At 37.8% G+C, this 10238-nt stretch overlaps 1 protein-coding gene, 1 long non-coding RNA gene and 1 pseudogene across 2 annotated transcripts in view; all 3 read left to right on the forward strand.

Annotated features, from left to right (window-relative positions):
* Positions 1-10238, forward strand: part of clstn2a (calsyntenin 2a) — a 1097509-nt gene that overhangs the window by 72485 nt on the left and 1014786 nt on the right. The window lies entirely within an intron of this gene.
* On the forward strand, positions 6185-7655 carry LOC122362114 (annotated as a pseudogene).
* Positions 8269-9392, forward strand: LOC122362172. The gene is made up of 3 exons (XR_006253067.1): positions 8269-8418; positions 8730-8837; positions 9317-9392. It is a non-coding gene; the product is annotated as an uncharacterized LOC122362172 (long non-coding RNA).

The raw sequence follows: 10238 nt of genomic DNA on the forward strand, positions 1-10238 counted from the left end.
AGGCTATTACTGACTACTATCTAATGTAAGAGGCACAGTGAAGTGAAAATACAATAAGTAACAATGACTGGCGGAATTACAAAAGTAGACAAACAAGGTAAATTGTGGCAGACATCAAATGCAATAAAGCTAGATCCCACTATAATGACACCAGAGACACAAACTCTCTTTCGATTTTTACTGTTATATTTCAGAAAAAGTACAAAGGGGATGGGGGGTATTTTTGGAATAAAAATAACAATATGAATTTGCCACGGTGTGGTTCAGGAGAAGGAGCACTCCTCAAGAAGAAAATCATAATAGCTTTTAATCTTACACAAAGGAGAAATTAACACTGCTACAGGCAGGCAGGCAGACAGAAAATAACCACACTTAATACAATGAAGATTGGACAAACTGAATTCAAACAAACAGGAACAAGATACACAGAAGGAAATTACTGAATTAACGAAACACACCTGAACCTAATGACACAATCAACTGAAGACAGAAAGTAGGTCACTGTAATGAGGGCAAGGAGGCAGCATTCGAATCTATATGCAGGGTTTATTGGAGATAAACAGAGGACAGAATGCAGAAGGCAGGCAAAAGGATCAAAACCAAAAGACAGTCCAATCAGTTAACAAGTTAGAGATCAAATCCGTAGACGTGGTAAGTAAGGCAGGCAATGGGTAAAAAGCAAGTAAATAGTCCAAAAAAAATAGTTTGCTTTCTATCAACCAGTGATAATTCTGAAATAAAACACGCAGTGTTCATAGTAATGCAACTTTACAGGCTTCTAACAGAACTGTGGTTATATTTGAGCGTTTCTGATGAGGTTAGGCTATATTAGCAAATACTTTGCTCTGTAAATTCTGTTCAACAGCCTTAATTTAAAGAGAGTAGCCTCAACTTTATCATATGACTGTGATAAAGAGAAGATTTGTCAGCTTGCAGAAGTCATCACCTGTCAAAAGTCAGCATTTTGAGTGTTGAGTGAACATTTGAAATAGTGGAGCATTTGCCAAGCATGTTTTCATCAATACCAGATGGGGTCCCTAGGAAATCTCATGAAATGTATCAATTAAAAGTTTCAGAAACACGTGACCAAACCTTTTATTGCTGTTCTTCATGAATGACACACTTCATGGATGCCACAGACGTTTTTTTCAGATTGTAAGTGTAATGATCACATTACCTTCACACAATTTACAATTTTATTATTGTAATTTTGACTTTACAGTTAAAATAGTATGTCATCTTAGTTCAGAAATGCACATAGGCCCAATGTGTCACAAGCTGGGCTTGAACTCAGGTCTTGATCCTGGGAAATGGAGGGTATCTGTGTCTGGGGCAAAGAGACATGAAATGTGGGGTTAATTCTGAGGGAACGAGGGACAAATAAACGATAAGAAACAGGGTAAATTTACTTGCTGTGCGGAAAAGGTCCAATGTACTTCCAGGAAAGCTTTTGGATTTGACCCGGAGTGGCAGGATTTTAGTAGCTAACCAAACTTTTTGCCCAGCTTGGAAATTAGGGGCCGTCTGCCAGCGGCAATTAGTCTGACTTTGGTAGCTCCAGGAGCTCCGAAAGAGAGTATGTCTGGCCTTCCTCCAGGTCAGCCGGACAGTGCTAGACAAAGCTCTGGGTTGAGGGAACACCAACCTGCACCTCTTCCTCGGAGGATCATTTGGGGGGTGAACTGGCATTCAAAGGGGGATAGTCCAGTGGCTGAGGACTGGAGGGTGTTGTGGGCATATTCAGCCCAAATGCCATACACCGCAGGGTGGTCTCCAGATCCTGATTAAACCGCTCCGTCTGGCCATTAGACTCCGGATGGAACCCAGATGATCAAGCCACTGCTCCAAGGCAAGTTTGACTGCAAGCAGCTCCCGATCCCCCACGTGGTAGTTGTGCTCTGCATCTGACAGGTGGTGAGACATGAAAGCGCAAGGGTGTAATTTGCCATCCTCACCCTTATGTGACAGGATGGGCCCTACACCCACCTCTGAGGTGTGCACCTCCACTAAAGTCCCAGGAAATGACTGTAGAAGAAAGCAGAGAGTGGATTCCTTGTGGATCGGTTTGAGGAGGGAAACATAGAAGGACGGAGAGAGTACGCTTGTTAGCAGGAAGCTATAATTGATATGTGACATTATTAATTCTTTAAAGAATTTTAAAGGGCCAACATACCTAGGGCTGAGCTTCCTGCTTGTAGCCGCAACTTGCTGTCCCTTGTGGAGAGCGAGACCTGTTGTCCTGGTTGGTAGAGGATGTAGGCGACATCGTCTGTTGGCTTGTATTTCTGATTTCGGACAGCCCGCTGGAGACAAACATATGCACTGTCCCACACCCTCTTGCTATGTCGGATCCAATCATCTACAGTGGGAACCTAGGAGGGTTCCCCAGACCATGGGAACAGTGGGGCTGGAACCCCAGGATGCATTGGAAGGGGGTGAGGCCACGAAGAGTGACTGAGCGAGTTTTTGAGCATATTCACCCAGGGCAGGAACTCAGACTATCTATGTTGCTCTGCCTATAATACATACAAAGATAGCGCACAATCTCTTGGTTTAACTGCTCCACTTGTCAGTTAGACTAGGGATGGTTGCCTGATGTCAGACATACATTGATATCCAGGTGTTTGCAGAAAGCCCTCCATACCTGAGAGGTGAACTGGGTACCTTGATCACCTTGATGTCCTCTGGGAGTCCATAAACCCTGAACACATGGTAGAAGAGAGAGATTGAGCTGTTTCCATGGCAGTGGGAAGTCCTTTCATTGGCATGAGGTGGTCAATAATTTCTAGTATAGTTTTGAAAATTATTGGAGACGGGAGATCTGTGACAAAGTCCAGCTCTCTTCAGTTTGCTTCTGAAACGCAGCCCCTCACACATCTTTATTTATACATACAGAAACAGAAACACCCATAGAAGGATTACAATAGGCAACATTCGTTTCTGTGTGTGCTTGATCCTGATTAAATGCCAGTTAGATGGAATCTGCATGAGCTGAGTTCAGCAAGGTAGAAGCTGCGAACAGCTTCCTGTTCTTTGTGTAATAAGTTATGCCAGACTCTTTACACACACACACACACACACACACACACACACACAATTTCTTCAAAATAACATTGATATATCAGACAATAATGTCAATAAAAGTACTGAAACAAGAATAGAAGTTCCAACAGTGATATATTTGATCATCTCAGACCACCAGAATGCGTTTTGTACGAAAATGCCTGGATGTCCAGCATAGAGGGAGGTGTGAATCCACTGCATGATGCGATGACGTAAAGCGGTGGGAACATACCTGTTGTTGTGTCCTTCCCCTTCATCAAAGCACATGTATTGAGTCTACTTTAAACTAGGAACTAGACTTGTATATGTCTGGAACCACAAAATGCCCTTTTACCAATATTATGGATAGCAGTTGAATTATGAAAACATGATATGATATTTTTAAGTGTCAGTAAACAAATATTAATGTTTAAATATGATACAGTATAAGTCTACATAATTCTGTTTGTTAATTGGGTAATTAACCTTTTGTGTAATTTGCATACACTGTGTTAACTTAATTGCGTGTTAACGTGTTAGTGCCACATGTTTTGACTCTCAATGGCCTTCCATACGTCTGAGACATATTAGAACGCATGTATCAACATACAAGCTCACAGAAACGTGAGAATAGTCTAATAGATGAGAATAGACGTCATGGGCGGATGACATCATTGGCCAGGAAGCATATGAGCATGTGGAGTGCAGCTGGCTTCAGCTTTTTGTCATTCAGCGATGCTCTGTGTGTGTATGTCAGTCTTTAGTATGTGTCTTACCTAATTACCATTTATGAGTGAAGACAAAAGCGGGAGCTGGCAGCATTTTGGGCTGTGTTGTTCCCCTCCTGAACTACTTCACAGGTGGGGTTGCACGCAGTCTATGTGTTGTGTGTTCGAGAACAAGCGTATGCAGTGAGGAGAAAGTCTTTACTGGCATTCTTCATGCAGCAGTGATTTTGATTCTTGTACAGGCCAAGTTATTAATATATAAAAATATGTTTGTAGTATATTCAAATGTAAAACATTCTTACACATTTAATCATATATTTTACAATATAGAACATACTATAAAGCATTTTGTCCTTGAACAGTCTCCACTATAGTGTGCTGTGCTGCATGGGAGTGCTCCTGTCACTCACAGAAAGGTAAATGTATGGTTTCCATTCTGGTCTAGAGAGGAAAACATTTTTTAAATTAGGAAATATAAATCAAGTAACGTAATTTTTTCAAAGATACATTTAAACAATCAACAAATTAAAGCAATGGTTACATAATGTGATCATGTTGGTTACAATGCAAGGAAAATTTTGTTGTTCTGTACGCAGATTCAGAGTCCACTTCATCTGAAGTCTTCTCAAAGGCTGGCGTCATCTCTTTACATGCTGTGTCATTTAAAGTCTTCATAAGAGAGTGGATATAGTCAGCAGGGGCAGTTTATAGATTACACCAAAATGTGGATGTAATCATACATGGGAACACACAGCGAACAGGGAACGACTTGTCAAAACCCTGTGAGGAGACTCCTTATGAGGGTTATATCTCATTACAGGGTGGTTATTGCTCTGAGCAAGATAGAGAAGAAGAAAAAACATGAGAAATAGTTTAGTGATGCTCCATCACATTTCAGTGCTGTGGCATCTGCTCCTTCAACACGGTGCAGTATAAAATACAGCAATATAATTTTGAAATGAATAATTATAATATGTTAAACTTTTTATTCTCACTTAAGTCTATTAAATAACTCCCACGAGCAGAAATCACATTTAAAAGCCTTAATTACACAACGACAAATAAAATTGCATGAGGAGAATGAATAGCATCCCATAAATCTATTAATTAAATAAAGAATAATCTAATAATAATCAGTTATAATGCACAAGGTAATTTGAGTAGCTGTGCTGATAATATACAATTTTATTTTATACATATTTTATATGTGTCTTACCTTTAAAAAGTTAGTCAAATCGACCTCTCTTCTGCTACTTCTCTATGATGCTGAATGACTTCCGGGAACTTTGCAGAACAGTCGATCACCAGGAGCAGGATTGGACACTCCTGGCTTAGCTCCATTCAATCTTTCGGTACCAAACAGGCATGAATTTAGAAGCCACCAAACACTTCTACGTTTTCACTGTTTAAAGATAAAAGATAACTATAACATATAGCAGGTAAAAGATGATAACTATAACATATGGCAGTCGGAGTGCTGCGAAGTGTTCTTCTGCCATATGTTGCTTTGAAAATCTATGTTGCTATGTTTTATTGTCACCATACTTGTGTAACTGCTCATGTAACCGCCTTTAAATATGGAAAACATGGAAGTGTTCTAAATTCATGCACTGAGATGGGACAGATATGTATCAACTCGTTAAGGGAAGAATATGAATGTGGGAGCAGACTTGCTGTTTCTGACAATCTGTAACACAGGGAATGAAAATTTCACCCCAAATAGTCAAATTGGGTAAAATTTGGTAAATTTGGGTAAAAATTGGTAAAATTTTACAGAGCGAATGTTTGCTTCACAGTAATTAATCAGCCATTTGAACAAATCCATTAAATGAATGATTAGTGGAAAAGAAGGTGACTTGATGCCCCCTATTGGCAGTTTCAGTTTCAAATAGCTGCAGTAATTTTGGTATGCTGATTACTGATCAAATTTACTTTTTTCAAACAATAAGCACATGCTCTCTATAATGATAATAGGCTTCAGGGTAGGAAATCACCAAGGATTTGTTATATCTAACTACACACTATTCCTGCCATCTAGGGACTAAATTTGGGCACGGCTATGACAGAACCATTGCCTACCTCTCAAATAGATAACAAAAAAAAACGTAAGTTATTATAGACATCTGTAACTGGCCCATTTCAAACAGCGCTGAGAAGAGAAGCGGCTGTCGGGTGACTAGGCGCTATTTGAGCAGCTGTATGGATAATATTTTAAACATGATACTGGTGGGAGTTCATAGCGAAGACATAGCGAAATAGTCGGTTACACAACACTGAGAGACCTTTATCAATACCCAGTTAATTTATTTAGTATTCATTGAACCTAATGTCATATTGTTTTGTATGGGAAGTGGAATGGGAGGTTGCGGTCTACGCTACACAGGTCAAAAGCGTCATCATTACGTCATGTAACAATACGGAAGTGATACTATTGCTTTTACACCCGAAACAATGGTGATGCTATCCTTAATATATCCTTAATCTAGTTTCGTACTGGTAAAAATTATTTATAAAATACAGAAATATTTTTTCTGTGTCATTTTTAAGTTGCTATTATGGATCAATATTCAGTAGAGAAAGTCATTGGCAGAAGGTCTTTCGGTCGAGCTCTTTTGGTTCAGCCAGTAAATGAAGAGCAAAAATATGTTATGAAGGAAATACGACTGCCAAAGGTAACGAAAGCTCATAATTAAAACAAGAATAATTAAAAAAAACAGTTTTTATTATAATCATACTTGTAAAATGTTCCTGTACTGATTCATAGGCTGATTCTGGGATAAGAAACAGCAGAAGAGAAGCTGTGCTACTGTCCAGAATGAAACATCCAAACATTGTGGCATTTAAAGAGTCATTTGAAGGTCTGTCAGGGTGTTTTATATAATGCAAATGACATAAATTTCATAAGGCTGACAGTCATAAACATCTCTTTTCATAAATCTTTCTTTTCAGCTGATGGTCATCTTTACATTTGTAATGCAGTTTTGCAGTGGTGGAGATCTTCTTCAAAGGATAAGACAGCAAAAAAAATGTTCTGTTCACAGAGGACGTGGTATGACAAAAAAAATGAGTACTAATATTGATAGTAACTCCTTATTCCTTGAAATCCCAAACGTTCTATGTTATTTTATTGCAGTTTATGTTGTTATCATCATCTGTTTATTGTAGATCCTGAAGTGGTTTGCACAGATGTGTCTGGGCACCAAACACATTCACGACAAGAGAGTACTTCACAGGGATTTAAAATCAAAGGTAAATGTTGTTATGTTTGGTGACTTTTTTTTTCCCCCTTTTTTAAAAAAATATTTAGTCATGTTGCAGAGGAAAATAGTTTATAAAAAGTAGTAAGAAGGAAAGCCCAAAGTTATTTGCTTGCATATACATTTTTTAGCCTAACTATTCTGCACTACAAAGGTGAAATGCAGTACTATAATTATACCAACCATGCCAATGTTTGATGAAGGGATTCAGGTGCAAATTTTGATAATCTAATTATTTATTAATCTTGTATAATAAGCATGATTTTAATTTTTTAATTTTTATTAATTCATAATTCATTAACTTGGTATCTGAACATTTAGAAGATCTAATGCTTGATCTTGGTCTTTGCTCTCAAATTGTATAATTACTGTGTTTGGTTTTGGTAAGGCCAGTGTTATCAGTTCACTATACCATCACAATTTGATTGCTATTCATTTTCATTACAGAATATTTTCTTGACAGAGAGTGGAAGTGTGAAATTGGGGGATTTTGGTTCAGCATGTTCTCTAAACAGGTATTCAGCAATTTTTACCCAATGTATGTATTTATGTGTCATTTCATTTTGGCGTTTACAATTCTGTGCACAAATATTAGAATTTCAGTAATTTTATATGCATTTCTGCTAGTGGAAAAAGCATATGCTCAGACCTATGTGGGTACTCCATATTATGTGTCTCCAGAAATATGGGACAACAAACCTTACAATAATAAAAGGTGAAGTTTTCCTGATTTTACAGCAATTCCTGTAATTTGACATCAGCTTTACATTTCAGGTTACATATGTACTAATATGTGTGTATATTACAGTGACATCTGGTCTCTTGGCTGTGTATTGTATGAACTTTGCACACCCAACACCCGGTAATTTCCTCGTAAAATCCTGAATAAAATGGCTTTTACATCAAACAATGTAAAATGTTGGGCTAATCATACATGGGGCAACCTTTGAGCAGTTTTGCCAGGCAGCTCTTTTGAGCACTGTTGCTTCAGCACTTTGCCATTGGTAATGGGTAACAAATTTCTATCTGGAAATTGTAGATCATTCTTTGGCCCTGTGTCTTTACCTGGTTGCCTGTTGATTGCCTAAAGCAGGCCAGCAACATTGCTTAAAAATGTTGCCCCATGTATCATCAGCCTTGGAGTGTGTAACATCAAAAACACATATTCCTTCAATCTTCCCTTCAATAGTTTCAGTCATGTGTAGCTGGAAGAGTTTGATCTTGAAGGTGTGTCGGGGGCATATACACCTTTACCCAGTCACTTCTCCTATGAGCTACATTACCTCATCAAAAACATGTTCAAGACTAACCCTAAAGACAGACCATCAGTACACACAATCCTCAGCTCTCACCGTGTGTCTCGACTGCTGCATAAACACTTGGTGCCAGAGGTACATCAACTCATTATTCAATTAAATTGTTGACAAAGCAAAGTTAATTTGGGAAAAAATGGAATGTGTTGCTACTCCCGCATAAAAACTCATGATATTTAAGAACTGGCAGTTCAAAATAGTTTTACACAGAATATATATTTACAAAATATACAGAGAAAATCTTTTAAGAACCAGTGGTTAAAATGTGTACATGTAGTTAAAATTTTTTAAAAGATTTTTACCACTCTTATTTGTTAAATAAGACCTGTAAATTAGTTTGTAAATTATATTAAAGTACTTTCTTTATTTCTCTCTGTTTTGCTGTGCAGAATAAGGAACTGGTGCAAGAACAACACACCACTGGAGGAGAGAGAAAGGAGAGGAAGTGGCCATGTTTTTAGGACAGAAGAGTTTAGTGATCACAACTACCACTGAAGGTCACTAGCACTAGCAGATCTGCTACACATTAACTAACTGCCAATTTTAGGTAAAACCTGTAGTAAATCAACCTAACTGATTAAAGGGGTCATATGATGCTATTTTAAAGATCATTATTTTGTGTACACACACACAAAAACACACAAAAACACACAATGTGACGCAAAACTCTGCTGAATAGTTAGAAATACCAATAACAAAACAAACTTACAATCACTGATTCTAAAGCGCAGCATTTGGGTGGAATTATGTAAATATTACCACATGGTCACCTAGACATGTGGAGGCATGTTTTAATAAAGTGTTTTAGTCCAGTCTGGATAAGCCTTCTTTTTTAGATAGAAAAAATCCTTATGTGGGAGACTTTAAGCTTTGTAACTATAAGTAGATTTAAATTCTGTAAATCTTGTACATGCACAAACTGCTATATAACACGCTAAAGAAAAGGAAAACAATTCATTTATTCATTTGTGATCAGGAACTATGCAAGTAGAACAGTCCACTTTGGAAAACAACTGCATTGATGACCCAGCTTCTCGTAAGAGATGGGCAGTGGAACTTGTAATACTGTGTTGGGGTCCTAAGAAATGCTGACATCATTTCCACTGGTAGTATGGAAAATGCAGAACTAACTGGTCGCATTTCAGGTACTGTACAACTAATACGTGAGAATGGTATTACCCTGTTTATTGGATATATATCTTGGTAGTTGTTTAGTTAAAACTTTATTTTACAATGTCCTTGTTACATGTGCTTATAGTATTAACCGCAAACCATGTAAAATTCCCATAAACCAAACCCTGATTTTAACCATATAGTAAGTACTTGTTGTTAATTAATATAAAACTCAATAAATTAAATGCATAATTACACTTAAGCAAATTTTGCATTCTTTTGCTGTGTTATAGAAGCTGAGTGTATGAAAGACCCAGGAAAGACGCAGTGAGGAAACAATGGGACAAAGATCCACCTGAGAGACTCCTGAGTGCTCTGGAGAAAGCGCAGCTCTGCTATGGCTTTGAGACATACACTTTACATAGAGATGGTCAGTCTGCACACATCAGATACATCAGGACACAGAGTTATACACATTAATAACAGCAGAGTTAAAGCTGCTGTATGTAACTTTTTTTGTCAAAATGATCCACAATTGTTATATAAACAAGTACATAACCAGTCACTGTCCAAAACTATTGCCATACTTTTAGCCCAATTCACAATGATTAGCTTGTAAAAATGTTTTCTAATTTGAGTGGTACAGGTAGTTTTTTTTTTTTTGCGGATTTCGAGCATAACACCAAATTATTACATCGAATGAAGCTGACAATGAAGCTGTCCCTGCAAGTACAGGCTATGGCCTCATTTGGCTGAGGATTCAGCAGGAGGCGCATTGTTTAATT

Source organism: Puntigrus tetrazona, chromosome 2 (assembly GCF_018831695.1).
Source record: "Puntigrus tetrazona isolate hp1 chromosome 2, ASM1883169v1, whole genome shotgun sequence".
Taxonomy (NCBI): domain Eukaryota; kingdom Metazoa; phylum Chordata; class Actinopteri; order Cypriniformes; family Cyprinidae; genus Puntigrus; species Puntigrus tetrazona.